This window comes from Amblyomma mixtum, chromosome 10 (assembly GCF_055824585.1).
Source record: "Amblyomma mixtum isolate Tamu chromosome 10, ASM5582458v1, whole genome shotgun sequence".
Classification (NCBI taxonomy): domain Eukaryota; kingdom Metazoa; phylum Arthropoda; class Arachnida; order Ixodida; family Ixodidae; genus Amblyomma; species Amblyomma mixtum.
The window spans coordinates 145748839-145776328 of record NC_143021.1 but is presented as its reverse complement, the minus strand read 5'-3'; the positions used below and the strand labels follow the sequence as shown (position 1 = coordinate 145776328).

The window sequence follows — 27490 nt, the reverse complement described above, 5'->3', positions numbered from 1 at the left end:
CGCACCCACAAGCGTAAACGTGAGATTACGCCTCTTCACTGTTAGACAAACGTACTTTATATACTCATCTGCTCTATCAACGCTGGAAGCACTGCCCTTGTTGACGCGAGTTGAGGATGCTTCAACCACAGGTGACCCTTTGTATTCACGCCTTTGCTGTACTCTGAGAGGATTTAACCGTGCTTGTGGGTAGCATTTGTGCAATCAAAGAAAACATGCACAGCCACCGAGCTCCTCGGGGAGGGAGAAGGTGGTTATATTTAGCTCATTAGGTGTTCTTCAGGTGTTTTTATGTGACCAATCGCGCTTTTTTTTACGTTTTTCTGGCTTAATAAGTCATGGTTTTTCTCGCTTAATAAGTCATGGTTTTTCTGGCTTAATAAACCGACCGACCGACCGACCGACCGACCGCGTTCAAAGGGCAAGGCATCGCGCCGAGCGGGTGGTGGCATTCTCTGGACTGCCTGGCAACGTTACAACACGCTGTCGCGTTCCACTCCTAAGGGCGAAGCTTAAGAGTCATTAATTAGCAGTTTATTAGTATTTATCCATTCATCACTAATTACTCACTAATTAGTAATTTGTCATTACTTCGTCATCGGTTATGTGTGACTTAATCCAGTAGTGACGTCACCAGTGTCACATAGGCAAAGTGGTGCGGAAAACGCTTTCGCCTCTACGCACTTTAGACCGTTTCGAACGTACAGCCTTTGTCAAAAGTTTGGAGCCCAGGGGGTTTGCTTTTGAGCCACACTGTGTCGTTCTTAATGGATCTATAGCGCTCCAAATTTCCTGGACATGAGAAGATTTATGGTAATGCCTCCTGCAATAGGTAGGACTTCCATGAATGCTCCTTCTCTTCGAAGGTATTTGTTTCCTTCAACGACCTTCGGCGGCGGCGCGAACGACGTCGTCGCACCTTTGCAGCGGCTTCTCTGTGGGTGGATTGGTCACGCACCATTTGCTTCAGTACCACCCTCTCGGCCTTAAGGCGAGGGCTGTCCTTCGAGGAAGAGTCGTGAGGGCCACGACAGTTGACGCACATCAAGGCAGTCGCGCGGCAACTGTCGCCGCTGTGTGGCTCAGAGCATCTTGGGCACACGATAGAGTTGTGACAGACGCCGCTCACATGGCCAATCCTCATACATTTCCTACACTGTAGCGGCTTAGGTACAAATGGACGAACTGGGTGACGAAAGTGCCCCACCTTCACATATGATGGAAAGCAGTCACCCTTGAACGTCAGCTTGATGTATGTAGACCTTCCAAGGCGCTGAACTTGCATTATGGAAATGCTGTTGGTTGCCGGCTTGATTAAGATGGGCAAGTCGACGTCATGGATGGCGATGTCGACGTTGTAAATTACGCCAGCCGTGGTTCCGCTGTCTTTTAGAATAAGAGGACGTACACTGAAATAGCCAAGTTTGGTGATGGCAGCCAAACTGTCTAGCTCGCTTCGCTTCATGACATCAATGGCAATGATGTTCTTGTGGGGGTTTATTCTAACGTCTTTAATCCCTCCTGGTACGAGACTCTCAAGAAACACGGAGATGGCTTGCCTGTTTAGGAGATTCACGTTGTCCGTAGACTCCAATGACACGAACAAGGCTGTATGTGCCTCGGCACTTCGCGCCCTGATGACCGTATCCGTACTTGAGGACGTCGTTGACGTCGACTCATTTTGTCTGCGCAGTCTGCGCTTGACCTTCTTACTAACGACGGGTACGAACCCATCGTCGGTCGAGGAGTCATCGCTTCGAGGAGTCATCACCGTACACAACGGTGTCCTGGCTGCTGGAGTCACTCGTGGCGTACAGGCGCTTCCTCTGGGCGGCCGTTGCCGACCCACCGGGATCCACAGAAGGCACAGCGGCCTCCACTTCCATCGCCGTGACACAAAGGGAGTGGCGCGCCTCCCTAATTATGACACAAAATATAAAAAAACTGCAGAGACATGAAGCCGACGTTCTCATACAATCCGTGAATTTTTCATTGATCTCATTGATGCCAATATTTTCTAAAACTATTTTCTCTAATGTGGCTTCTGCACTAAAAGTTGCCAGTCAGTTAAATGCAGCTTCCAACACCGTGGTTTTGTGGGAACGACTGTTGGCGAGGATGGGAGACTTATTACGACAGGGGGATGATCACTTTCATATGGATTGTTTAAAACGCTTCAGTTAAAATCATTAAAAACAGACGGTGAACTAAAAGACAAATCTAAAGCACTCATTTTTCCCGAGGTTGGGGAGCAGTATGTGGGTTTATTCGAGTTCAGTAAACAGACGTCATTGCATAGAATAAAATCCTCTATGAGATGGCCTCTAGCGTCAGTTTTCTCGCTTCCCCAAAAACATGAATGTGCATTAAAGTCTCCAGCTACCAGGTATGGCTCTGGTAGCTGCTCTAAAAGGTCCTCTAAGTCATGTAGTGTTAACTATGTAGTGTATGTAGGGTCGATATATAGTGAGCACACAGTAATGGTTTTGCGAGCAACCAGAGTGGCTGCGACAGCTTCGAGTCTTGTTTTTAGTTTAAGCTCTCGAACCGGGACACCTTTTTTCACTATCCGTCCCATTTCGCTGACTTCGTGCTTGGGCAAACTTTTTGAGCATGTCATCCTCACCCGTCTCACGCAACACATGGAATGCCATGAACTATATCCCCATACTATGGTAGGATTTCGAGCCCACCTCTCGGCACAGGACGCCCTACTGCAGATTTCACACGTTATCCTCAATGACATGTTACATCACACCAGAGCAAACCTGGCAGTCGACCTCACCAAAGCATTCGACAAAGTTACGCACAGCGCCATCCTGCAGGGCATCCAAGAGCTGCATTTAGAGCCTAAGACCTACAACTATATCCGGGCCTTCTTAAACGGTCGCACAGCCTCACCGCATATAGATGATATACAGACCCCCTCCTTCACGCTTGGTAACATTGGTACCCCGCAAGGGGCGGTGTTATCTCCCTTCCTCTTCAACCTCACCCTCATCCCCCTGGCCAAGGCTCTCAGCCGCATTCTGCACTTAGGACACACACTTTACGCGCATGATATAACGGTTTGGACCACATACGGCTCGGATGGCGACATAGAATCGACCCTTCAGGAAGCTGCCACAACTATAGCCACTCACGCGGCAAACATTGGGCTTGAATGCTCCCCCACAAAGTCCGCACTCCTCATAATCCGCCCGCGGCGCGTCCCTAACTCCACCATCACGATCTACCTGCATGACACTCCCATACCGCAAACACCTACCTTCCGCATTCTCGGCCTGCATTTACAGGACACGGGAAAAAACAACCTTACCCTGAAAGCACTAAAACAGTCCACTTACTCCGTCATCCATCTTCTTAGAATGGTTTCACATTCACGAGCCGGTCTAGACGAAGCAGACAATCTCAAGGTGCTGCACGCCTTTGTGCTTAGCCGCATTCTTTACGCCACTCCTTACCTGAACCTCTCCTGTGCGGATAAAGACAAGATCAATGCTTTAATCCGCATGGCTACCAAAGCAGCGCTGAACCTACCAAAGAGCACTAGCACGAACAGGCTCTTCAAATTAGGAATGCACAACACTATACAAGAACTTATAGATGCACATCGCTATACACAGTACCTTCGTCTGGCACGCACGGAAATCGGGCGATACACTGGATTCTCTGGGAATTCGCATACCGGCACACACGACAGACTTCATCTCTCTCCCTCGCGCCATACACACCGCGCTTATCCTGAAACCCCTTCCTAAGAATGTCCACCCTGAATACCATCAATCCCGCCGAGTCGCGCGAGCCAAAGTTCTCCATAAAGAATATGGCACTTCAGAGGATATGCGCTGGGTGGACGCCGCGTGTGCTCCAGACCGTTCAGTAGCTGTGGCTTACCATCCAGCAGCCCCCCCCCCCCCATTTACCCATTTCATAGACTCCCCTTGTAGCCCGGAAGAAGCACAGGAAGCAGCTATAGCAATAGCCATTGCACAAACCAATGCGGCTTATATACTTAGTGATTCCAAAACAGCCATTCTTAACTTCGCCCGCGGACGCGTCCATCCCCCCGCGTGGCAGATATTGAGAATGTGCACCCTAAATCACGATAGGCGTATTGAGCTCGTGTGGGTGCTGGCTCACTCTGGCAATCCCGGAAATGAGGCCGCCGATAACATAGCCCGAGGACTTATTTGCCGGGCAAATGGCGACCCCAGCCGGGATTTCTCCAGGGAGCGGGCACACACGTTCTCAGAACTAACTCAACAAGCACGCCTTGCTCGTCGACTCTATCCCCCTCTCCACCCCCGCCTATCCCACTCCCAACAAATCCTCTGGAGGCGACTCCAGACCCGAACTCTTCCTACCCCTCAGCGTCTATCCTACTTCCGCCATGTTTCCCCAGAGTGCACTCTCTGAGGAGAATCGCACGCCGCCCTGGACCACATCCTCTTCGGCTGCCCTGCCGATCCTCCCCCGCAGGGACAGCCCGCCATCGGTACATGGTAGGAGTGGGAGGCCCTCCTTGCGTCGCAGGACTCGGAGACGCAACTGCGCTGTGTGAACCGGGGTGCCAGTGCCATGGCCCTACGTGGCCTGGGCACATGGCGCGTAATGTGAGGTCTGTGCGGTGGCCCTGAGACCTTGCACGGTCCAAACTCGCTTGCTTAATAAAGTTTTCCATCCATCCACTATGATGGCTACGCCTCCCGACAACCTGGTCGCCTGCTCTCGATCGCGGCGGAAAACTGTAATTCTTAAGAAAGTTATTTTTGGGGGGACCTAAATTTGTTTCTTGTAGACATAAGGCTACGGGAGCGTGTGTTCCTAGTATGTCTTTTACGTCACTGTAATTGCTTAGAAGTCCTCTACAGTTACATTGTATTATGAAAGCCATCTTATTTTTGTGTTTCTATCGAGTGAAAAAACTAGATCAAGTTGTTTATGGTCCCGTGACTCGGGGCCCGTCTTTATTTGACCCATCCAGGGAGCTCCGCCGACTCTCCGATGGGGAGGCGCTGGACGAACGTGCAGGAGGCACGTTCACGTTCGAGTTTGACCTCGACCTTTGGGAAGAGGTCTTGAGGCCCGCCGACCCGGGGGTCTGCGCAGCCTGACTTGGAGTAGGCGGAGTAGCGTTAGCTGCTCCACCTTGGGGCGCGGATCGCCCCGCCACAGGCTCACTGCGTGTGACCTGGACGGGTGCCGAAGCCTGGTGTGGTGCGCCGCGCCCACGCACCACATCGGCGAAGTTGGGTTTTGTTGTGAATGAGAATGAGTTGGTGAGTGCAAAATGCCTTCTCGCTTCTTTAAATGAAATGGTTTCCTTTGTCTTTACGGTGATTATATCTTTTTCTTTTTTTCAGGACGGACACGCCCTGAAGTATGCTGCATGGTCTCCTTCACAGTTTTCGCAGTGCGGGGAGGCGTCACATTGATTAGAATGATCCTTCGAGGCGCATTTCGAGCACGTTTTCCGACCGCGGCAACTTTGTGAGCCGTGGCCGAACCTTTGACAGTTGAAATATCGGCGAGGGTTGGGTATGTATGGTCTTATGTTAACTTTCAGATATCCTACTTCGATTGTGTCGGGGAGTGTGCTGGTGTTGAACGTGGGGATCATGGGCTTTGTGTCTATTTCCTTATTATCCCTCCGGATCTTGATTTGGCGAACGTCTGTGACGTCTTGGTCACTCAGACCTTCGAGCATCTCTTTTTCAGTGATGTGGACAAAATAATTTTCGGATATTACGCCCCGGACAGTGGTCAAAGTTCGGTGTGAAGTCGCGTATACAGGAATATCGCCAACAGACACAATGTTTACGAGTTTTGAGTGCTGGACGTTGTCTTGCAGTTCGAGCAGTAAGTCACCGCTGGTCATTTTTATACCTTGTAGCCAATGCCCAAGGCTTCTGTCAAACACTTTGACACTAGGAAGGGAGACAGGATTCTTGCTTGCTTATTTTGTACTTCAGTATGGATGACATGATATTTGGGAAAACTGACCGTTCTTTTTTGGAAAAAAATGATCTGCATCGTTCCGCCCTCTCTTGAGAGAGCGATCAGGTTTGGAAAGGGGAGGGGGGAGCCATAAAAAATTCAAGTTTTTCAATCATGGTGCCAGCCACCCACCATGGAGCCCAACAAGGGGACGGGACAGGAACTTCAAAGCAAGTCCTGGACACGCCAGCTGTACACCTAAACGTTAACCAAATATGACGCAACTCAGGGTAGTTGGCCACACAAGGTTAACCCTAGCCGCCTGTGAAAAGTGAAAAACAACCAGGAAGAGAGGAGGAGACAGGAGAGTTGTAAGGAAGAGATAGGAAAGTGAAAGATGGAGAGGAGAACAGGAAAGGACGACTGCTGGAGAGAACAGGAAAAAGCGACTGCCGATTTCCCCCGGTCGGGTCAGGCCGGAGGTGCCGTCTACAGGAAGCTGGGGCCAAAGTGGTGTGTTGCCTCCGCCGAGGGGCCTTAAAGGTCCAAACGCTCGGCATCGGCTCAACCACCAGGATCCCGTTTTTCCCCGGGCACGGCGATGCCACGCACGGCTAGGCGCGGGTGCTCGGGTCCGTGGTGGCGCACTGCTCACCATCATGCCCCTGCTGGGATGTCCCTGCGAATGCTCAGGTACCCGTGGTGTCGCAAATCACCAACGTCTGCATGAATCAGACGCCCCTGCGGGGGTGATTATATTTGCATCGTCTGTCATAAACTTCTATTTCATGCGCCAAGGTAGATAACAGATATCGCAGCTCTATTTCACGAAGACCTGTTTCATGTCCACTTAACGCAAACGGTGCACGAGAGGATAGGGCGGACGCACCTAGGCTCTTCGTCATATTGTGTATCAGCAGGTGCAGTTGCGGCCGTTGCGAGGAAACGACGACTTACTGTGTTGCCGTGGCGAGCCAGAGGCAGTGAACGAGCAGAAAAGGTACGGACACACTGGCGCCAAAACGCGCGCAGCACGCCACCTGCCGCGGCGGCGGGTTTATCTGCTGCACAGCGAATGGGTCGAGGAGCCATTTTCGGCGGCTTGCCGCGTGCCGCGGAGAGGGGAGACCAATGAGGGGCGCCCGGCTTTGTCACGTGGGGAGCGTCTGTGTCGCCACCTCTTGGCTCCTAGCAAAGTTACATGCCAGCGGCGGCGGCGGTGCCGCGCGCGCGTTCCTGCAGAATCACGGACCTCGACCTGTTTGGCATAAAGGGAGCTTTGCGCGGCAGCTCTTTCGCGCATACTCTTTGCCGCCGAGTGTGGCCGTCCTTTTCGCGGCGCGGGTGGCGCCGCCAGCGGCATGCCGCGCGTTTTGCCGCCAGTGTGTCCGTACCTGAAGACGGCTACATCACCGAGCACCCTGCGTTCGACAGTCTGTGCTGCACCCCGCAGGTGCTGCGGGCTGTATTCTTAGAATTCTTGAACAGTGTTGACGGCGAGGGGGACGACGATTTGAATAGGTACGTAGCAGTGAAGTGTCACGCAAAAAAAACGTGGCTTTATGCCCTGCCGTAACACTTGTTCTTTGTAGACAATACCGCTACGTAGCCTACCGGCTCTTCACGCGCTGGATCTGGGGCACGCTGAGCATAGGGAACAGAGTGGTGCTGCCAGCCTCCATCGTCGCTCGCATTAGGGGCATATTCCCATCTGCCAGCTACGTAGGGTTCGACACCCTGCCGTTTAGTTCAAGGTGAACGTCGCTTCTCTGTATACTGACCTCTGAATTTTATCACTGTGCCTGCATGTCAGTGCCCTTTATTTTTAAGTTGCCCCAGTATAAAAAAACTCATTTTCTTCATCAGGATTCTTGCCTGCTTTGTGCCATATATAAATGTGGGAGGAATGGCATTTCATTCATATATGGTGCCAAAATATTTCAAGCCTGTCGCAGGACGGGCATTGTATGCTTTGTAAGCCGGTGTGAGTGCTGACGCTGTGACTTATGTTTCGATTGCAGTTGAGGAGCAGCATCTTTGATCTTCGCCCTCGTGGAAATGTGGCCAGGGTTTGATTCCGCCCGCTTCCTGGTGTGCGACATCCCTGTATCAAAACCACTTAGCTACGACTGTGAGCGGTTGCCCCTAAACTGATCTTATTTTATCAGGAAAGATGAAGGAACCAAGATTTATTTTGTACTTGGTTTTAACTGTGAAATTACTTTCAACTCATTTGCAGCTAGGTATAGCTAGAGTTGTAGTATGTATAAATCATTCACAAGACGGAGTGGCTGGTCTTGTTCAGCTGTGTTCTCAGTGGCACATAGCAACATAACTATTGGCTTTCACAACACTTTATTTCAGCCTCTGTCATGGCAGCTGCCCACATGTATATACACCCTCTTGCAAGCTGTCACACCTCAGCATCTCCTGTTTTGTGTTGACAAGCAATGGTCAGTGCCTTCGCCAGGTCAACAGATTGATGATTATAGATTCTTATGGCGCAAGAGCATCTATGGATCAGAGAACACCATAGCACAATATATTTTCAACTTTTCAAGGTGGGGTCAAAGACCCATTTCCCAAGTGTTTCACCTTATTAGAAGCCGAGAACCAAACCAGGGGAAAGCATGTACCCATTGTATCATCGATGGATACAAGGCAGCACTGGGGATCGAACCCAGCACCTCCCGCATGCAAGGATGCTCAACACTAGGCCACCGCTGCGGTTCGTCGGGTCAGCAGCTCTGCTCGGTCAAACAGTGAGAGGCTGCGTAATTTGTGCCACGTGAAGAGTGCCCAGGTATTGCACTCAGCTTCTGGGGTTTTGAAACGGCAACGATGTGATATAATTAGATCTTCCTTTGCTGGCCTTTCATAGACACTGGACATAGAATTAGTCGGCAGGGTCTGGTAACTGTCGAAGCTTTCCCTGTACGAATGTTCCTTGCAGTGGGATACTGAGCTTTGCAGCAAGACATCGACGTAATCTGCAAGGAGATATAGTGCATTTATTTATTTATCTCCTTATCAATAAAACAGGGCTCTCAGTTTCTGGTGCATAGCAGGGACGAACACAGCGCTGTTTGTCCTTTCCGCCCTTCCTTTTGTGCTCTTCTTCTTTGGCCTACGGCCGTTGCGCTAGTGTCTACGAACATGTTCCAATTACAGTATCCTTGCTGTTTCACATCACAATCCCCTGTACAACATTTATACACTGCAGTATTCTATTCTAGCTTGTTTTGATCCTTGCCCTTTAGTTAAAGTTAGTGGACTTAGCAGCTGCTTTTATTCAACAGCCTAGAAATGAAGGGTTTGATTTCTGGAGCAGATACAGCCACGTTCAGCCAATAAAAATTGCTCATTAGCATGACACTGTTTTTTGCACTGCATTTTCAAAGTGGACATTGAGTTTCCCACAGGTTTAATGACCACTTACCATAAGTTGTGGGCGATTCCTCTGTGCGGGGACGCACAGGCAGTGACTCGAGGCAGGTCTCTGTATGAAAAGGTTTAATCTCACATCGGGGGGGGGGGCCGGTCGTCGTCGTTGGGCAGCGGGGTCAGGTGGTCCTCTGGTAGGGCTGGTCCAAGAGAGAGCTAGCCTTCGTGGTCGCGCCTTAAAAAGGCTTCCTTCTAGCCTCGCTCCCCCCCGCCCCGCCATTCGGGAGAAAGGGTTCGAGGCTACCCGCGGTGAGCGGCGCGAGATTTGACCTGCCCGCGAGCAGACCCTACATCTCCCCCCCCTCAAACGTCCGTCCCGGGGTCCGCCAGTAGGCGTTCGATGACCTCCGGGTCCGGGTCGTTATCCATGGAGTCGTCGCAGGGGGGAGGGGTGCTCACCGGGGGGCCGCTCACCGCTAGCTGGATGGGCTCCTCACGAGCCGCCTGGGGGAGCTAGGCGCCTGGCTCCACTGGGGGCCCTGCCGGCAGCGCCCTCCAAAGCTCCTCAGCCGCCGGGGACAGCAGGTCTGGGCGGCTGGACTGGAGGATGCGGAGGGCCGCCTCCTCCGGGCTGACCCTCTGCAGTGGCGCAGCGGCGGGGAAAAGTGCTGCAGTCGCCGTTATGCCAGGTATGCAACGCACCGGCCTCATGGCGGAGCCGGTGCACGACAAGTGTGCCGCAAAGCGAGCACAGGCCGGCCCGCTCCTCGTCGTTGTACAAGCGGCCGATGGCTCCTGGACCCCCTGGGTTACGGCTGCTCGGCGGCCGAAGCGCCGGCTGGGTGCTGAAGGGTGCCCTGCGCTTGATGATCCCTGGCGCCCTTGCGTTGGCCTGCACCACTGGGAGGTGCTCTCCAGTAGTTAGGCACGTGGTTTGGCTGGCGGTGGGGGCCACCGCGGCCGTGGAACCTGCGCTACTCGCGCGGCTCCTGCCGCCAGCCGGGTGGCGCGCCTTGATGGCGGTCACCGTTCGACGGTGGTCTGCCTTGCCTTCTGGAGTCCGAGCCACGGGCGTCGGTCCGCTGGAGCTTCCTAGAAGACATACTGAGAGGGCGAGAGCATGGCGAGTGATTATTAATCGAGAGACACGGGTGCTCCCTGGTCCTCAGGTTGTAGCGTCGGTTGCGAACCGCACCGCTACCTGCTCGTCCTCCCGGGGGTGAGATCGCCGCATCGCGCTGATTTTCCACCGCTTCGCAGTCATCGTCCTTGCGAAGGTGGAAAGCCTTCAAATCAGCGACATGCACCGGACCGGCGGTTTCGCCGTTTGTAAACAACCGCAGCTGGTAGGTGAGCGGCGTAGTCCGTGCCGTAACTTCGTACGGCCCAGCCCACTTGTGCGCTAGCGACGCGGCAAAACCGCGCGCTGCGTTACTAAGTGGGTGCGTTCTCTTTAGTACTAAATCGCCCGTGTTGAGAACGACGTGACGGCGACCTTTGTTGTACTGATCCGCCTGCTCCATGCGCGCAACATCGAGGTTTTCGCGGGCTGCTCGCTGCGCTGCCTCCACGCGCTGCCGGAGCCTTGCCGCGTACTGCGAAAGCGGAGGGGGCGCAGGCCCCGCCGCGTCGAGTAGGGCATTCTCTAGCGGAAAAGCGATCTCTCTCCCAAAATTCAAGTAAGCGGGTGTAATACCCACTGACCTGTTCACGGTTGTCCTTGTAGCGAACGCCAGTTCGGACAGCCGCGCGTCCCAATCTCTGTGCTGCTCGGTCGTCGCGACCAGCATGCTCTTCAGATTTCGATTCACCCGCTCGGTTATGTTGCTCTGAGCGTGGTAGGGACTCGTTCTCCTGTGGCAGATTTGAAGCGCCCGACAAGAGTCTACAAAGACTTTGCTTGTGAAATAAGAAGCATTGTCTGTAATCAGGTCGGAAGGGAAACCGAAACGAGTGAGTCTCCAACAGTTTTTCCCAAATTCGTTCCGACACAAGCTTCCTAAGGGGGAAAACCTCAACCCACTTGGAATAGTGGTCCGTTATTACCAGGATGAATTGGTTTCCGCGCGCGGACCGAGGGAGGGGTCCCATGATATCGCACGCGACCACTTGCCACGGGTAGTTGCTAACTACCGCCTTCATCATGCCAGCGGGCTTGCCCGCCCGAGGCTTGGCTACCTGGCATACCGGGCAGGTACGGGCGTATCCCAGCACATCCTTTCTCATGCCTGGCCAGGTCGCGACACGGCATAACTTGTCGTAAGTCTTACTGCCGCTGCCATGGCCTGCCAGCGCTGAGTCATGGAAGTACTGCAGGAACCGTTTCCGCAACCTTCTCGGGACCACGACTCGGAAAGGGGATGCTATCGCCTCTTCCTCGTCGAGTTGGGGAATATAGCGGAGCAGCAAGCCATCATCGCCCAGCAGATACGCGTCGTACTTGCCCTCAGCGTTCCCGGTGCAAGCTGCGCTGCTCGCAAGCTCCTTCAGCACCCGCTGGCAAAGACCGTCTGCTTTCTGGGCCTCGATCAGCTCTTCTCTACTGACCGCTACTCCCCAAGACAGATTTCTTTCTGCCTCGCTCCTAGGCAGGCGAGCGGTCGCCGCCACGAGCTGCTGTGTTTCCCTTCCGTCACAGCACCGTGCGGGACCTTTGTCCGTCTCCTCTTTCTCCAAACCGGGCGCGACACTCCCGTCCGCCCTCTCCTCCTCTCCAACAGCGGTGACGCCGCTTTTTACAAAGCTGGGCTGCGCCTCTGAAGCGCTTCCGCCAGCATTCCACGGTGCGCGCGATAAAGCATCGGTCACCTTGTTCAAGCTGCCCCGGCGGTACTCGATGGCGTACGCGTAACGTTGCAACGTCAGCGCCCATCTCGCGAGTCTGCCTGCGGGGTTCTTGAGCCTCTTTAACCAAGACAATGCCTGATGATCTGTCTGCACGGTGAAGACCGCTCCGTCTAGGTACATGTCGAAGTTCGACAATGCGAACATGATCGTCAGGCATTCCTTTTCGGTCACGGAGTAATTCCGCTCCGCCGATGTGAGCGTGCGACTAGCGAACGCGACAGGGCGCAGTTTGCCCTCGTGTTCCTGTAACAAAACAGCTCCAACACCGTAGTCACTAGCGTCTGTCTGCAAGACAAACTGCTTGTTCAGGTCGGGGAGGCGCAGACTAGCGGTATTCGCTATCGCGCGAGCCAAGGCAACAAATGCGTCACTCTGTTCCTTGCCCCAGACCCACTTCGAGCCTTTACGCAACAGCAGGTTCAGCGGCCTTGCAAGCTCCGAACAGCGCGGGATGAATTGCCTGTAGAACGCAACCATCCCCAAAAACCTCTGCAAGCTTTTCACATCCATGGGGCAGGGGTTGCTCAGAATTGCCTGCAGTTTGTCATCATTCGGTCTCAGTGTGCCATCATCCACGACAAAGCCCAAGAGGTTCACTCTCTTCGATGCCAACTGCACTTTCTTTGGATTGATGGTTAGACCGGCACGTCTCATTCTATCGAGAACGGAATTCAGGTGAATGAGGTGCTCCTCGAACGACTGTGAGAATATCACAACGTCGTCGAGGTACGCCATGGCGTAGTTGAACCTTGCATCGCCCAGCACGATGTCCATCAGTCGCATGAACGTGCTCGGGGCGTTAGACAAACCAAACGGGAGTCTAGTAAATTCGAAGAGCCCGCGGTGGCAGGTGAATGCGGTTTTCTCAATGTCACCTTCGGCCACCTCAATCTGCAGGTACCCTCTGCTTGCATCTAGGACTGTGAAGAACCTCGCGTTCCCTAACGCGTACATCACAGCCTCGATCGACTGAGAAGGGTACGCAACCGTAGGCGTCAGTGAGTTGAGCTTACGATAATCAACACACAGCCTGACTGATCCATCTTTCTTCGGCGCTAGAACCGCTGGTGACGCCCAGGGACTTTGTGAGGGTCTCACCGCACCGGTGTCAATCATCTCGTCAAGGGCACAGTCGAGAAGCTGCCTCTTATGCGCACTTAACGGCCTCGGGTTACACCTGAAAGGGCGCGTATCATCCGTCTGAATCTCGTGCTGAAGCAGGTCGGTTCTGCCCGGTTTCTCCGTGAAGCAATCCGAAAACGGGAGTAAAGTTTCCGCGAGCCTTCGGCGCTGACTACTGGGTCCTGAGAAAGACGCAATAATCGCTTCTAACGGGCCACCGTCTCTCAGCATCTCGAGGGAGCTCCCCTGCCTTTCTGTCGAAGAGGTGTGGACACCCACCTTTTGTGCAGGACAGCCGGGCAAGGATGCGCTTTCGAAGGGAATGAGGGGGGCGAGCTGGCTGTAACGATAGCCATTCTCCCCAATGTCGAGCACAATGCCTTCGCTCGAGAGAAAATCCCTTCCCAGAATTACTGATATCGACAAGCCAGGCAGATAGACGAAGCGATGTCTCCGCTTTCTGCCGTCAAAGCGCATCGTAAGACGCACTGCTCCCTTTGCGTTTGCCGCCCCAGCTGCTAAGCTTAACGGGGTTTCGGCCGGTCTGACACGGATGTTACCTATCCGGCAGGCCTCGTACACCTCGTCACCGACCAGTGACAGCGTTGAGCCCGTGTCTACGAGTGCAGAGTAGCATCGACCCGCTAACTGCACTAGCATAAATGGGCTTGAGCACGGAACGACTCCCTGAGCTCTACAGGCGAGCGGGACAAAGGCCTCCCCGTCACCGGCGCGGGAGTTCTTTTCCTGACTAGCGCCTTGACAACCATGAAATTCCCCCGCTGACGGTGAAAGGCCGGTGCCACCAGACATCACCGCCAGCGTCTGGCGTTTCCCTGCATACGCCTAGCTTGGCACTCGCGTGCCATGTGGCCCGGCTGGTTGTAATTCCAGCAAAGCCGGTCGTTCACCCGCCGTGTGGACGGAGGACCTCTCGTTTGTGGGGACGCTTTCGTCCCCTGCGTTCGCTTTCCCTCAACGCGCTAGTTCCCTGTGGTTAGCTCCTCCGCAAAGCACTCCTCTCGGTTCGGTGACTTTCCACTAACAGCGGAGGGCGCTCGCGTCGCAGCGACACCAGCGCCACGGATGGCGTTTTGCTGCGCGCTCGCGGGGAGCTACGGGGGGTCTTCTCCCTCGGCATCGGGAAGCGAGCAGACGTTTCGCTCGCAGCTTCGCTCTTCGTCGACGGGCGCCCCCTCGGTCGGAACTTACTCCCGCCGAGCCCGTCCCGCTCGATCTCGGAGTTCCCTTTGCCCTACCGTGGGCGGACGTTCGCTCGTAGCCGTGCTGGTGAGTCGGACATCCTAGATTCCTCAGTGTATTTTGTTGCTAGCTGGCGTTATTGTTGCTATAGCAATAAATGCCTTGTTTGTGTCAGCCAGTGGGTCGTTCCTTTGTTCCCGTAGAGCACGGCCCGCCGTGGTCGGCGTGCGCTCAGTAGCGTACGCGACCACGGGGTGGGGTCCGTGCGGCTTTGAACTGAGTCAGCCGCGCTTAAGCGGGGAATACGGATTTATCCCCCCCCCAATTAAACCCCACATCTGGCGCCCAACGTGGGGCCTGCTCTTGGAACATTGGACGACAGTCTGTTCGGTTCGAGGAACGCTCTTTGTCCGGACTTGACAAGTGCTAGGCCTAGAGTGAATTTTGATCGCTAGGACCTGCGGCATGCTTTCTTGAGTGCGAGGTGTATTGCGCTGCAGCATGTTTGAACTTTTCGACATGCTCAGCATGTTTTTTTGTGAAGTTTTCTTCCTGGAGTTTCTTCAAGAACCACTTGGTCCGCATCGAGGGAGCGCGAGGCCTAGCGCCCGCGGAGTTGCCGAGCCCGAAGCGAGTGAGTACGGAAGCCGCGTGGGTGGTCCGAGTTTTCTGTATATATTTTCTCGCTGTCTCTTTTTCGACTCTGGGAGTCGCGGCTCTGGGAGCCGGGTGGCCTGGGGCCACGGGTGCCTTAACGAGCTCGCTGGTATTGCAGCTCGGCACCGGGCGTTCCGACACCGTCCGATACGGTGGGCGCCGATCACTTAGCAGCTGCTTCGTGCAGTGAGCGGGGAGGACCACCCCACAACGCTGATGTCTCCTCGCGGCTGCGCGCACGAAACCCGTTTCGGGTCTTTCTTTTGTTGGGGGTCGTCGACCTTCACAGTGGTAGTGAGGCCTAAGGCTATTCATAGCTGCCTGCACCTTGTCAAAAGTGACACGACCACCGGACCGTGGTATTGAGAGGGGGCGCACTTTGCTGGCCCACCCGTTTTTTTTAACCTCGCATGAACCGAGCATTCTCGTTCAACTCAAGAAAGGGCTTTGTTCACTCGAACTTTGCGTTGTACAGCCGCCCGACACATTTTGCTAGCGAGTGGAGCATTGAGTCACCAGGCCCTTGTGTACACCGTTTCCCCTCCCGTGACCTACGTTAAAGGCATGCGGAGTGTGTTTCGGAAATTTTACAGATCTGGAGCCACTGCGGCTTGCTGTCCTGTGCACATCGTCTCGCTGCCGCCTGCTGCGACGGAGCGGCCTGTATCCTGTTCGCCGCATCCATCCGGGGCAGCCGTGGCGAGACCAGACAGCAGCCACGTCTGGCTGCTGTTGCCCTGGCGACTACTGCGGAATCTTGGCCTGCAGTGGTCAACCGGCCCTCCTCTTCGCGGGCCTGCGGGCACTTAGCCCGCGGGCCATGCGAGTCGTCCCAGCGGAGACCTTCACGCCGCCTTCGGAATACCGCGGAAGACTGCGTGCACCCTGTCGGCGTGACCTCCGCTGCACGACCTGCCTCAAGTGCATGAAGACCAGGAGACTCCTCCATAGCATGTAACTTGCAGGCGCGTGGGTCTATTTAAGGTTGGGGGGATGTGGGGACGCTTTCGTCCCCTGCGTTCGCTTTCCCTCAACGCGCTAGTTCCCTGTGGTTAGCTCCTCCGCAAAGCACTCCTCTCGGTTCGGTGACTTTCCACTAACAGGGGAGGGCGCTCGCGTCGCAGCGACACCAGCGCCACGGATGGCGTTTTGCTGCGCGCTCGCGGGGAGCTACGGGGGGTCTTCTCCCTCGGCATCGGGAAGCGAGCAGACGTTTCGCTCGCAGCTTCGCTCTTCGTCGACGGGCGCCCCCTCGGTCGGAACTTACTCCCGCCGAGCCCGTCCCGCTCGATCTCGGAGTTCCCTTTGCCCTACCGTGGGCGGACGTTCGCTCGTAGCCGTGCTGGTGAGTCGGACATCCTAGATTCCTCAGTGTATTTTGTTGCTAGCTGGCGTTATTGTTGCTATAGCAATAAATGCCTTGTTTGTGTCAGCCAGTGGGCCGTTCCTTTGTTCCCGTAGAGCACGGCCCGCCGTGGTCGGCGTGCGCTCAGTAGCGTACGCGACCACGGGGTGGGGTCCGCGCGGCTTTGAACTGAGTCAGCCGCGCTTAAGCGGGGAATACGGATTTATCCCCCCCAATTAAACCCCACACGTTCCACGAAGCGGTTGGGGACGACTCTCCCTTTTCTCCGCGCCTTCCTGACGCTCGCTCGGCGCGCGGCCTGTGAGGCCGGCACGACGCCGCTGCTCGAATGCGTACGGGTCCAGCGCGCGAGGGACAACAGGGGGTTCCGCCTGCCTTTCCACGGCCATTACCTCGGCGCGCTGACCCCTCATCGCGCATTCTCGGCCTCCATCCCATGCGCATCCCGGTTCCAGCGATTCGGCCGGCCTGGGGGGCGGCTGCTAGCGCAGTTCGGCCAGTAAATCCACCTGCACGGTCTTGACCTCCTGCGCTAGGGCGTCGAGGTTTGTAAAACTGCGGCCCCGCAGATACGGCTTGAAGCGTGGATGGCACTGCCTGATCACACGCGCAACCTTATCTCGGTCGGTTGCCGTTGGATCTGCCCTCTTGTACAGCTCTTGCATTGGGCGTACGTACTCGAGGAGGCTTTCCTCTGGGTGTTGGGTGCGCAACGCGAGCTCCTCCAGCATCCGGCGCTCATAATCAGGCGGCAAGAACTCGGCGCGGAAACGGTCTTTGAAGTCCGCCATCGACTGGAAAGTCGGCTGGCAGCGCCTCCATCGCGCCGCGCTCTCGACGAGTGCTACAGGCAGGACCTGCCTTAGCATTACGTCATCTGGGGCGCCCAGAGCCGTCTGGTAGTCGTCGAGTTGTAGTAAAAACTCGTTGACTGATTTCGCGTCCGTGTACCCGGAAAAGGAGGGGACCTCCATATTTATCCGCGGGCGCGATGTTGTCGCCGATGCTACCGATGCTGCGGCCTGGCTGGCGCCAGCCACCGAACCGAGCTGACGGGCTAATGCGGCAAACATCTGAGTCACCTGCCCCATTACGGCCGCCGCGTCGGCCGTCTCACTACCGGCTGCCCCGCCATCCAAAGCCGTGGCTGAAACATCCTTTCTGGGAGGCATAGTTCGCGCTAACTGTCCGGCCGCACCGGCTAACTGCTCATGGCAACAAGAACATTCATATACACAACAATCTATCTACAAACACACGGAGATACACAACAGAAAACGCCCGAAAACTACATAAATAACACAAAACCCCTAACAAATTTACAACACTACACAAGTCGCTACCCCGCGAACATTCCGCCTGACCCGCTCCTTAACCCTAGCGGTCCGGCGTGACCCTGAACAAAGAGGGCCTGCCACGAGTCCGGCTGCACGTCCCAAAATCGGCAGAAAAATTGTCCACAAGGTGTTAATTAAAGCCGCACGCTGGGCGCCATTATTTGTGGGCAATTCCTCTGCGCGGGGACGCACAGGCAGTGACTCGAGGCAGGTCTTTGTATGAAAAGGTTTAATCTCACATCGGGGGGGCCGGTCGTCGTCGTTGGGCAGCGGGGTCAGGTGGTCCTCTGGCAGGGCTGGTCCAAGAGAGAGCTAGCCTTGTTGTTGTTGTTGTGACAGAGAGAAGGATGAAAAGGAAATTGCACGGGCCTGCTACTGGCTCGAGCCAAGCCACCACCGCTGCCACGTGCAGATAGAGGAGAGTTAAAAAATCAGAGGAAGGAGAGAGAGGAAAGGAAAGACGCGCGTCGCAGCAACAACTGCGTCCGCCGGAGCGGACGCTGCTCAAAAAACAGATAAGCGGCCGAAGCCGCGCTCGCCGAAGCGAGAACAGATACTCCTTGGACATCTTCGTGGTCGCGCCTTAAAAAGGCTTCCTCCTAGCCTCGCTCCCCCCGCCCCGCCATTCGGGAGAAAGGGTTCGAGGCTACCCGCGGTGAGCGGCGCGAGATTTGACCTGCCCGCGAGCAGACCCTACAAAGTGAGCTTCTCTTTCAAGGGGGGATACTGTGAAATGCCCTTTCCTTGCTTTGGAAGACTTCACCTTCCACTGCTTCTCTCCTTCCTTGGTTTCAGCTTTTTCTCTGTAAGTGTTCTCATTGAAGTGTATGACAGCGAGCTGGGTCCTAAGAAGTATTAAGGAGATTATACGATTGCAAACCACCTGTCAGAGCTGTATGTACAGGGTCGTCCACTCTTAGTTGGAATGCGCTAGCGCATGGCCGTGCTCTTTGGAGGGTCACTGCGTCCGAAACGGCTGCGCAACGAAGCGAAGTGGCAGATGACGCGAAGCACCATGTCCAGGTAAACCTTCTCCTGCGCCACTTTGCTGCAATGAGCGACTGTGTCGCATGCGGTGGCCCTCTGAAGAGTGCGGCCACGCGCTAGCGCGTTCTAACTAAAAGTGGACGACCCTGTACCTTGCCTGCATCATATCCGGTGAGAAAGCATTGGCCTTAGGAGCGAACCAGATGAGCACGCTGTTGAAGGACTCCAATGAGAACGTCTGAAACTCTGGAGAGAGCTGGTGAAGGTCGCGTAGCAGCGGAGCAGACTTTTAGTGCTTTGAGGCTCATGAAGGCTTCCGAGGCTACAAAAAATAAATATAAAACTTGGCATGCATATTTCTCCATAAAGTATAGATGCTGCACATCTAGCTCAGAGTACTACAGCTCCAAGTACTACCATTTACATGTTAATTACTGGTATAAACTGTGAATGCTGGCAAGAATACAGAGACAAACTTCGAGTGACTCTTGATCACGCAAGATTGGTGCATTAATTGTCCTTTGATCACACAATATTAGTGCAGTAATTGCGGAAAAAGGTGTGCCGAATTTTCAGGAAAGAAAACCGAAAAATCTAAACCCTACTCTTGATGCAGTGCGCAACGCATGCAAATTCTTTTTGTCATAGAGTGCGGCCCGCAGTCGGGTATCTCCTTTTTCATTGCTTTTTTTTTGTTTCATTGCAAGCTGTTCATCAGAAGCATAAAAAATAAAAACAATGTTCAGTACGAAGCTTTTTGCGTCACTTACTTGGCTTCATCCAGTGCCTGTCCCCCATGGGGCCGTGCATACACTTGCGGTAGGGTCCATCATGGCCCTCGTGGACGTTGCAGATGTGGTTGAGGAAACTTCTCCACATGACCACGAGGACCCCGTTGCCTTCACCGGCGTCAGCTACCCAGTATAAGTGATTCACTATGCGCTGCACCCACTCTGCAATGATGGGGTACTTCTTGCTCAAAGCCCACAGCTTCTTCTTGAGGCCTAGAATGCATGGGATTATCACATTTATAAAAATGTCTTGACGTCTACACCCAAGAGACCGCACACTACAACTCACCTTTGGCAACATGCCAAACATCAAACCAGTGTGTCATCTGTGGCCTGCTGACTCTTCAGTAGCTCCTCACACCAGGATGTCGGTCTGGAAATGTAGACGTTCACTCCATGAACTTTGGGTTAATCAATAAGCTTCGGTCTGTATTAAGAAAACCAAGAGCCGTTAGTTTCAGCACCTGAGAGTTCTTATTTCAATTTAGCATTTTCTCATGCCAGAAAACAAAAAGGCAGCGGCAGAAGTTAAATCAGTTTTATCCTATGCCACTGTCTGTAGTTGAGGTTGGCATATTTAAGGTTAAAGTTCACGCCATTCACAAAATTCAAACTGGCTAGCAAGTGGCCCAAGCCACTACGAAACAGTGCGTCTCCAAAGTGGATATAGATATAACTCCGAATTCTCTAAAGTGTGAATGGCTTACTGCAAGTTTAACCTGTGAAGCTTAGCGAATTCACTGTCGCTTCTATGGATATGGTTAACTAGACTCCCAATATTGGTGCTATCGCATGATTTTCAGTTTTTTCTTCATGCTACCAAGCAGCAACTGTAACAGTACCTGTGGTTAGAGAATTTACGGCGATGCCCTTCTCCTGAAGTGCATCCAAGTACTTGATGAGCCCCTGCTTTTCCATAGGCACACTGTTCGGGACCGCAGGTGACTCCATAAAGGGGTGCAATAAGCTTACTGTACTGGTTCATCTCACTGCTTGAAAGAGGAGATATCAAAAAACTCACCTCCCCAACCTGCACTTGTGCCGTATCAATAATGCGCCCAAGCTGCATGGCCAGCACACTGTATGTTAAGTATTTGGCACTGTAGCCCAGTGAATCCCTCCGCCCATCGCCTGCTAGGTCCACCGCCACACCATTTAGGTCAACCAGCAGCAAGGCCTGCCGTTGCTCAAACAGCTGCATGCAAAATGAAACATTCTAGTGTCCTCCCATGTAGTTGTGGTTCATTTTTAAAAAAAGAAAAGAAGCTGACGAAAAGAGTGCTGCCGGCCACGGCAATTGCTATCTAATGTCTAAGCACACAAGCTGGAGCCGGCAGAAATTAAAGGGAAAAGGAGAGGAAAGGGAGGAGAAGTATAGAGGGGAGCGACAGCAAGAAAGGACAGGGGAGAGCTTTCTACACTATTTACAAAATACAAAAGTAATCAATTTATTAAAAGGTATTTCGTAACATCAATATATCATTAATATTTACATTTATCACATGCTCCATATTTCGATCCCGCAGTTAGAGCAGTGTAGGTGCATGCATGCCTGTTTGCATGTAGTCTGTAAAAAAGACAGGCATAGAGATTTGCTATAATACGTGTGTTACTTATGTTCATGCGCTGTTGTGTTCATTTGCTGGCACATTTTCTTAACAGGTGAAGTTTCCATTATGCATATACAACAACATATCGCCCTTTGCAATGCCAGTTTACAGACGGGGGTGCTTGTGACACTGCTTAAATTTGAAAGCGCCTAAGTGGGAAAAAACCCAGACCTCACTGATAGCTGGCAGAAGGAATCCCCGCTAGTAATTGCAGAAAGTGCGATGTGATATCACTTGCACATTGCCGCCACTGGACATCCGGGAAACAGGATTTCAGCAGCCAAGAAAAGGTTGCCAGCTGGGTTACCACCTAGAAGTGGCTGGCTTCTCTACTTTAAGTGGTGGCCTTACGGACAAGCACCCTGCCTTGTGCAGAGTGGGCGCGGCGGAACCAGCGTAGGCATGTGGTCTCAGAAGCTTCTCTTCTGCCTTGTGCAGGTTTTCTTGCCCAGTTCTGCCGCATCAACGACTGCAGTAAATGGATCAGCAACCGACACGTGTTCTCTGGCTGCACCGTCACCTTTGGAGCCTCTACCTTTTGATTGTCCATTCCCGCGTGACATCAAGCCTGAAACGCCACCTATCCACCACGTGACCTTGTCCGAATCGCCTTTAAAAGAACGTCAACAAGAATTTGTCTTCAGTGGGCGCGGCGGAACCAGCGTAGGCATGTGGTCTCACAAGCTTCTCTTCTGCCTTGTGCAGGTTTTCTTGCCCAGTTCTGCCGCATCAACGACTGCAGTAAATGGATCAGCAACCGACACGTGTTCTCTGGCTGCACCGTCACCTTTGGAGCCTCTTCCTTTTGATTGTCCATTCCCGCGTGACATCAAGCCTGAAACGCCACCTATCCACCACGTGACCTTGTCCGAATCGCCTTTAAAAGAACGTCAACAAGAATTTGTCTTCAGTGGGCGCGGCGGAACCAGCGTAGGCATGTGATCTCACAAGCTTCTCTTCTGCCTTGTGCAGGTTAGTACCGATTACTGTTCTGTTAAAAGTGATTGCCGCTGTCTTCTGGTCCTGCCGTGCCCACAGCAGTTCGTTGAAATTGCCTACAATGCTTTTTGTATGTGCAAACTGCTCCTATGTGGAGACGTTGAAACTAATCCCGGTCCGGATACTAGTGAAATGCTGAAAGAATTACTTAAAGGGCAAAAAGGCCTAGCCACTGAAGTAACTGCTTTGAGAGAGCAACAGAGCAATATGGAAAAACTCATGAATGATATGAGACTAAGGTTTACAGCCTTGGAGAAGCAGATAAACAGGATTGACACTCTAGAACAAACATTATATGAACTCCAGGCGAAAATAACTGATTTAGAAGACAGGAGCCGCCGCTCAAACCTTATTGTTTTTGGAGTAAAAGAGGAACCCGGGGAATCTGAGGCTGACTTGAAAAAGAAGGTTCTAACTGAAGTTTTTGCAGAAAAGCTTAATGTATCTTGCAGTTCTGTGGGCAGAATACACAGGCTGGGCAAAAAGGCAACAAACCGCCCTGTAATTGTGTTCTTCCAGGACTATAACGAAAAGCAAGAACTCTTTAAAAACTGCTCGAAACTAAAAGGCAGTAATGTTTCAATACAGAACGATTATTCACGAAACACACTTAGGAAGCGTAAATTACTGTGGGACAGCGCGAAAACAGAAAGGGATGAAGGAAAAAAAGTTACCTTGATAAATGACAAGCTGCGAATCGAAAAAATGCTTTACACCTGGGATGACAGCGATAACAGCAGAGTTCAACTCGGTGATAAAAACAGTTATCAAAGCAGAGACTGACATTCTCAACCTCGTGTTAAGGAATTTCGCTTACTTAATATCAATGCACGTAGTATTGTAAATAAATCGGAGGCTTTGGAGGCTATCTTGTTGATTCACAATCCACACGCCGTAGTTATAACTGAGACTTGGCTGAGAGATGATATTGATGATGAAACTGTTTTCCCCCGCTCTTATCAAGTTTTTCGCCGTGATAGAGCAACACGTGGAGGGGGAGTAGCGGTCCTGGTGAATCAAAACACAGAGGCACACTCGTTGCAGCAAATAGCTAACCATGAAAGTGTGACTTTAAAACTGTCGTACGGGGGTAGATCGTTCGTGCTTTTTGCTGTATACAGACCACCTGATTCACCACCTCAATATTTATGTGATCTGGCCGATCACATGTCTAAATTTCGCCGTGATAAAATATACCTTGTCGGTGATTTTAATCTCCAAAATATTGACTGGAATAGTCCCTTCCCTAGTACAAACAATGACATAAATGCCTCATACATGTGTGATATTATGCTGACTCATAATTTGCAACAGGGAGTTAAGCACCCAACGCGCATACACGGTGAAGCTGCATCTATTCTCGACCTCGTCTTTCTCAGCCAAGAAACAGAACGTTTTACTGTTTCAGTTGAAACTGGGTTATCTGATCACTGCATGGTGGTTTTTACTTGTCCCATTCAACAATATGTCGACAGTGAACCTGCAAAAATTATTTCCGTGAAAAACTTCTCCAGAGCTAATGATGAAAGTGTGTTAGACTACTTCAGCTTACACCTTGACATGTTTCGAGGAACTAATGTTGATGAGCTCTGGAATAAATTTAAAGAAATCTGTACGTACTGCATTGATAACTACATTCCTAATAGAACAAAGAAAACGTGTAAAAAAACTCCTTGGATCACGCGAGAAATAATACATTTGAAAAGAAAAATCAAACGTCTGAAGCGTGGGGGTGCCTGTCGAAATATAGTTAAAATACATCAGGCTAACTTCACAAGCGCTTTGCGCCAGGCTAAACAAAATTACTTTCAGCATAGCCTGCCAAATTTTCTTCGTGACTCACCAGATAAGTTCTGGAAATTTTTATCGAAAAAGAAAAAAGCAATTACGCGCATTTCATGTCAAGGTGTGCAGCTTGCTGATAAATCGCAAATCTCTGAGGCATTCAATAAGTATTTTCAGAGTGTGTTTTCCCATCATAGTTTATTTGTTCAACCCAGTACCATGTCTCCCAACTCGACCCCCGACATTGTTTCTTCATCTGGCGTATTCTCCATGCTACTTAACCTCACACCTAAAGCGTCCGCTGGACCTGACGGGATACCAAATATTTTTTTTTTTTTGCGCCGTTATGCAGAAGCCATCACAGAGTTCCTGGTTGTTATTTTCCGCAAATCATTTGAAACAGGAAACATTCCCTCCGACTGGAGGAAAGCGCGGATTGTGCCCGTGCTGAAAAAGGGTGATCCTGCCTTGATTGCTAATTATCGTCCCATATCAATAACTTCCACATGTTGCAAACTTGCTGAGCATATCATAGCTAACTACATTACTACATTTCTAAACGATAACAAGGTACTTACCTCCCATCAGCACGGGTTTCGAAAAGGCTTTTCCACTGTCACTCAGCTAACTTCTGTCATTCATGCTTTTGCAAGTGTACTAAATAGCGCTGGTCAAATGGATGTTATATTTTTAGACTTCAGCAAAGCCTTTGATGTTATTTCTCATGCCAAACTAATTTACAAACTTGAACTTATTGGTCTCCCTAATTTCATAATTCGTTGGATTTCCTCATACCTTTCTCACCGCACACAATTTGTTTGTATTGATGATTGCTATTCAAACCACCTGCCGGTCACTTCAGGCGTCCCACAGGGAAGCGTCCTCGGACCTCTCCTCTTTTTAATATATATCAATGACATTATTAACGTTATAACTACCCCTGTTGAAATTAGATTATTTGCAGATGACTGCGTTTTATTTCACCAAATTACTAGCCAAGATGATCAAGTTTTACTAAACTCCAATCTTCAGAACATACATACATGGTGTAATAAATAGGACATGAAGCTAAATTTAGAGAAAACAGTATACATGACGATAACTAACAAAAAGGCTTCCTTCTCATTTCCTTATAATATTTCATCTCACCTTCTGACCGAAGTGAGCGAGTACAAGTATCTAGGAGTTACAATAACAAAAAACCTTAGCTGGAATAAACATGTATCAAACGTATGCTCCTCAGCATTTCGTAAACTCTGCTTTCTTAGACATAAACTAAAACTTGCCCCACCTGAACTTAAAAAATTAACCTACTTTTCGATAATAAGACCATTACTAGAATATGCGTGCACCGTCTGGGATCCCTACACTAAACGTAACATCGAGGCCCTTGAAATGATTCAACGCAAAGCCGTCCGTTTTATTTTTTCAAAGTATCGTGTAACTGACTCACCAACGACCCTCATGCGAACTCACGGTATTGAAACATTACAGCTGCGGCGGAAAATTCAAAGACTGAAACTACTTTTCTTACTAAAAAACCATAAACTGTCTATGAATGCAGACCCCTTCCTCAAACCTAACACTACGCGCCAAACACGAAATCATCATACACAATCATTAACCCCTTACAGTGCTAGGATTAACGCCTTTAAATACTCATTTTTTCCACGCACCATTGAGGAGTGGAACAGGTGTCCGCCAGATCTCTTAACCAGAGCTGATTCTTTTGACTCTATGTTTTCTTCACAGCATTTAATTTGAGAGCCATTTATTTCTACGTTTACTTTTTGTATTTTGCATCTGAGCCTTGTATTTATTGCTGTATTTTGTGTGACAACTTGTATTTAACATTTTTCAATTTTGCTAAACCTGTTCTTTTTTGCATATATTATGTATTCGCCCCTCCTGCTTGGGCCTACTGTAGGCCTGCAGTATGTTCTAAATAAATAAATAAATAAATCAGTAGGGTGCCCCTTACAATGAAGTCACAACAGCACACTTGGCTGCACACGCGACACATGCTCATGAACTCTCTCAGACAGCTCTCAAATACAATAAACTTCCGGTCAGTGTGGACGGGTGCCTGGACATCCATTCCTTGTTCACTGCAAATAAAATACACTACATTTCATTTCGCAGCACATTCCTTTCGCTCACCTAGGCTTTCTTATGTACATATAACTTGGTATGGACTTATATCTCCTTTATCGCAGTCATGAAAGCTGAGAGTAGGTCATGGTGTTTAACACTAAAGGGAACTAATACATGAAAATAAGCCTTTGCTTATTTCGCAATGCCGATCAGGAAGACTCGTCAAGAGTGGGAAAGAGGCTACCAGGCATGTTGCGCTTCTAAGCACGTCACGTTATCTGTCTTGAGTATTAACAAACGCTTCAGCTCATGAATATGTCATGAGAACACTCTGCATAATTCCTCAGTGTAACGTGCTGCATTCAGCACCACATCAGAAGTCTTGTTGGAGGTCTCAGTCTTAGTGCAGGCCTCGTGTTCAGTTGGCAATATAATATATCGTCAAATGCAGTGAGATCTAATGGCTAATGTGATTTTGTATAGAAGGTAGTGCTCCTTTATGTTAACTACAAGCATACTCTGACTGCCTGAGCAGGTGATATACGAGGGGGTACCCAAAAGAAACCGGACTAAATTTTTTGCTCGGCAACGCTTCTGTGGTACCGCGTTTTGCCACTAGGAGCGCATAGAACGAACATTCCAGAGTCAGTAAGCCGAGTGCCGTCGTTGAAGGAGGTCAGACTAGCTTAGGCAGAGTTTTAGAGTGACGACTGTTTTGTGTGAACGTCGTTTTTGCAATGGCTGATTTTCGTGAACAGCGTGCGCCGGTGAAATTACGATTTTTGCTCGGAAAAAGTTGAATGGAAACTCTTGAAATATTAAGAAAGACGTACAAGGACGATGCTATGGGGACAACTCAAGTGTTCCTGAATCGAATCCTGAATCAAAGCAACAATCATGCCAATGGAAAACTTCAAATTCACCTCGCCTCAAGAAAGCTCGTCAGGTTAAACCAAACCTCAAAACAATGCTGATTTGTTTTTTCGACGTGAGAGGAGTCGTCCATTGAGAATTTGTTCCGCAGGGTCAGACAGTTAGCCAGGCTTTCTACTTGGATGTTTTGAAAAGATTGGGCAACAGTGTGCGGTGGAAGCGGCCAGATTTGTGGCGGTCGGGTGACTGGTTTTTCCATCATGGCAATGCCCCTGCTCACACCGCCCTGTCTCTACGACAATTTTGGACCAAAAATGACATGACCCCTATTCCTCAACCTTCATACTCTCCCGACCTTGCCCCGTGCTACTTTCTTTGTTTCCTAGAATGAAAAAATAGGTGAATGGAAAGCGTTTCGCTGATGTTGCTGAGGTGAAGAAAAAAACGACGGAGGCACTGTGAAGCATCACAAAAGATGAATTTAAACAATGTTTT

At 51.3% G+C, this 27490-nt stretch overlaps 1 pseudogene; it reads right to left on the bottom strand.

The window, feature by feature from the left end:
- Positions 1 to 21502, bottom strand: part of LOC149327218 (uncharacterized) — a 34771-nt pseudogene extending 13269 nt beyond the window's left edge.
- Between the last annotated feature and the right edge of the window lie 5988 nt (positions 21503 to 27490).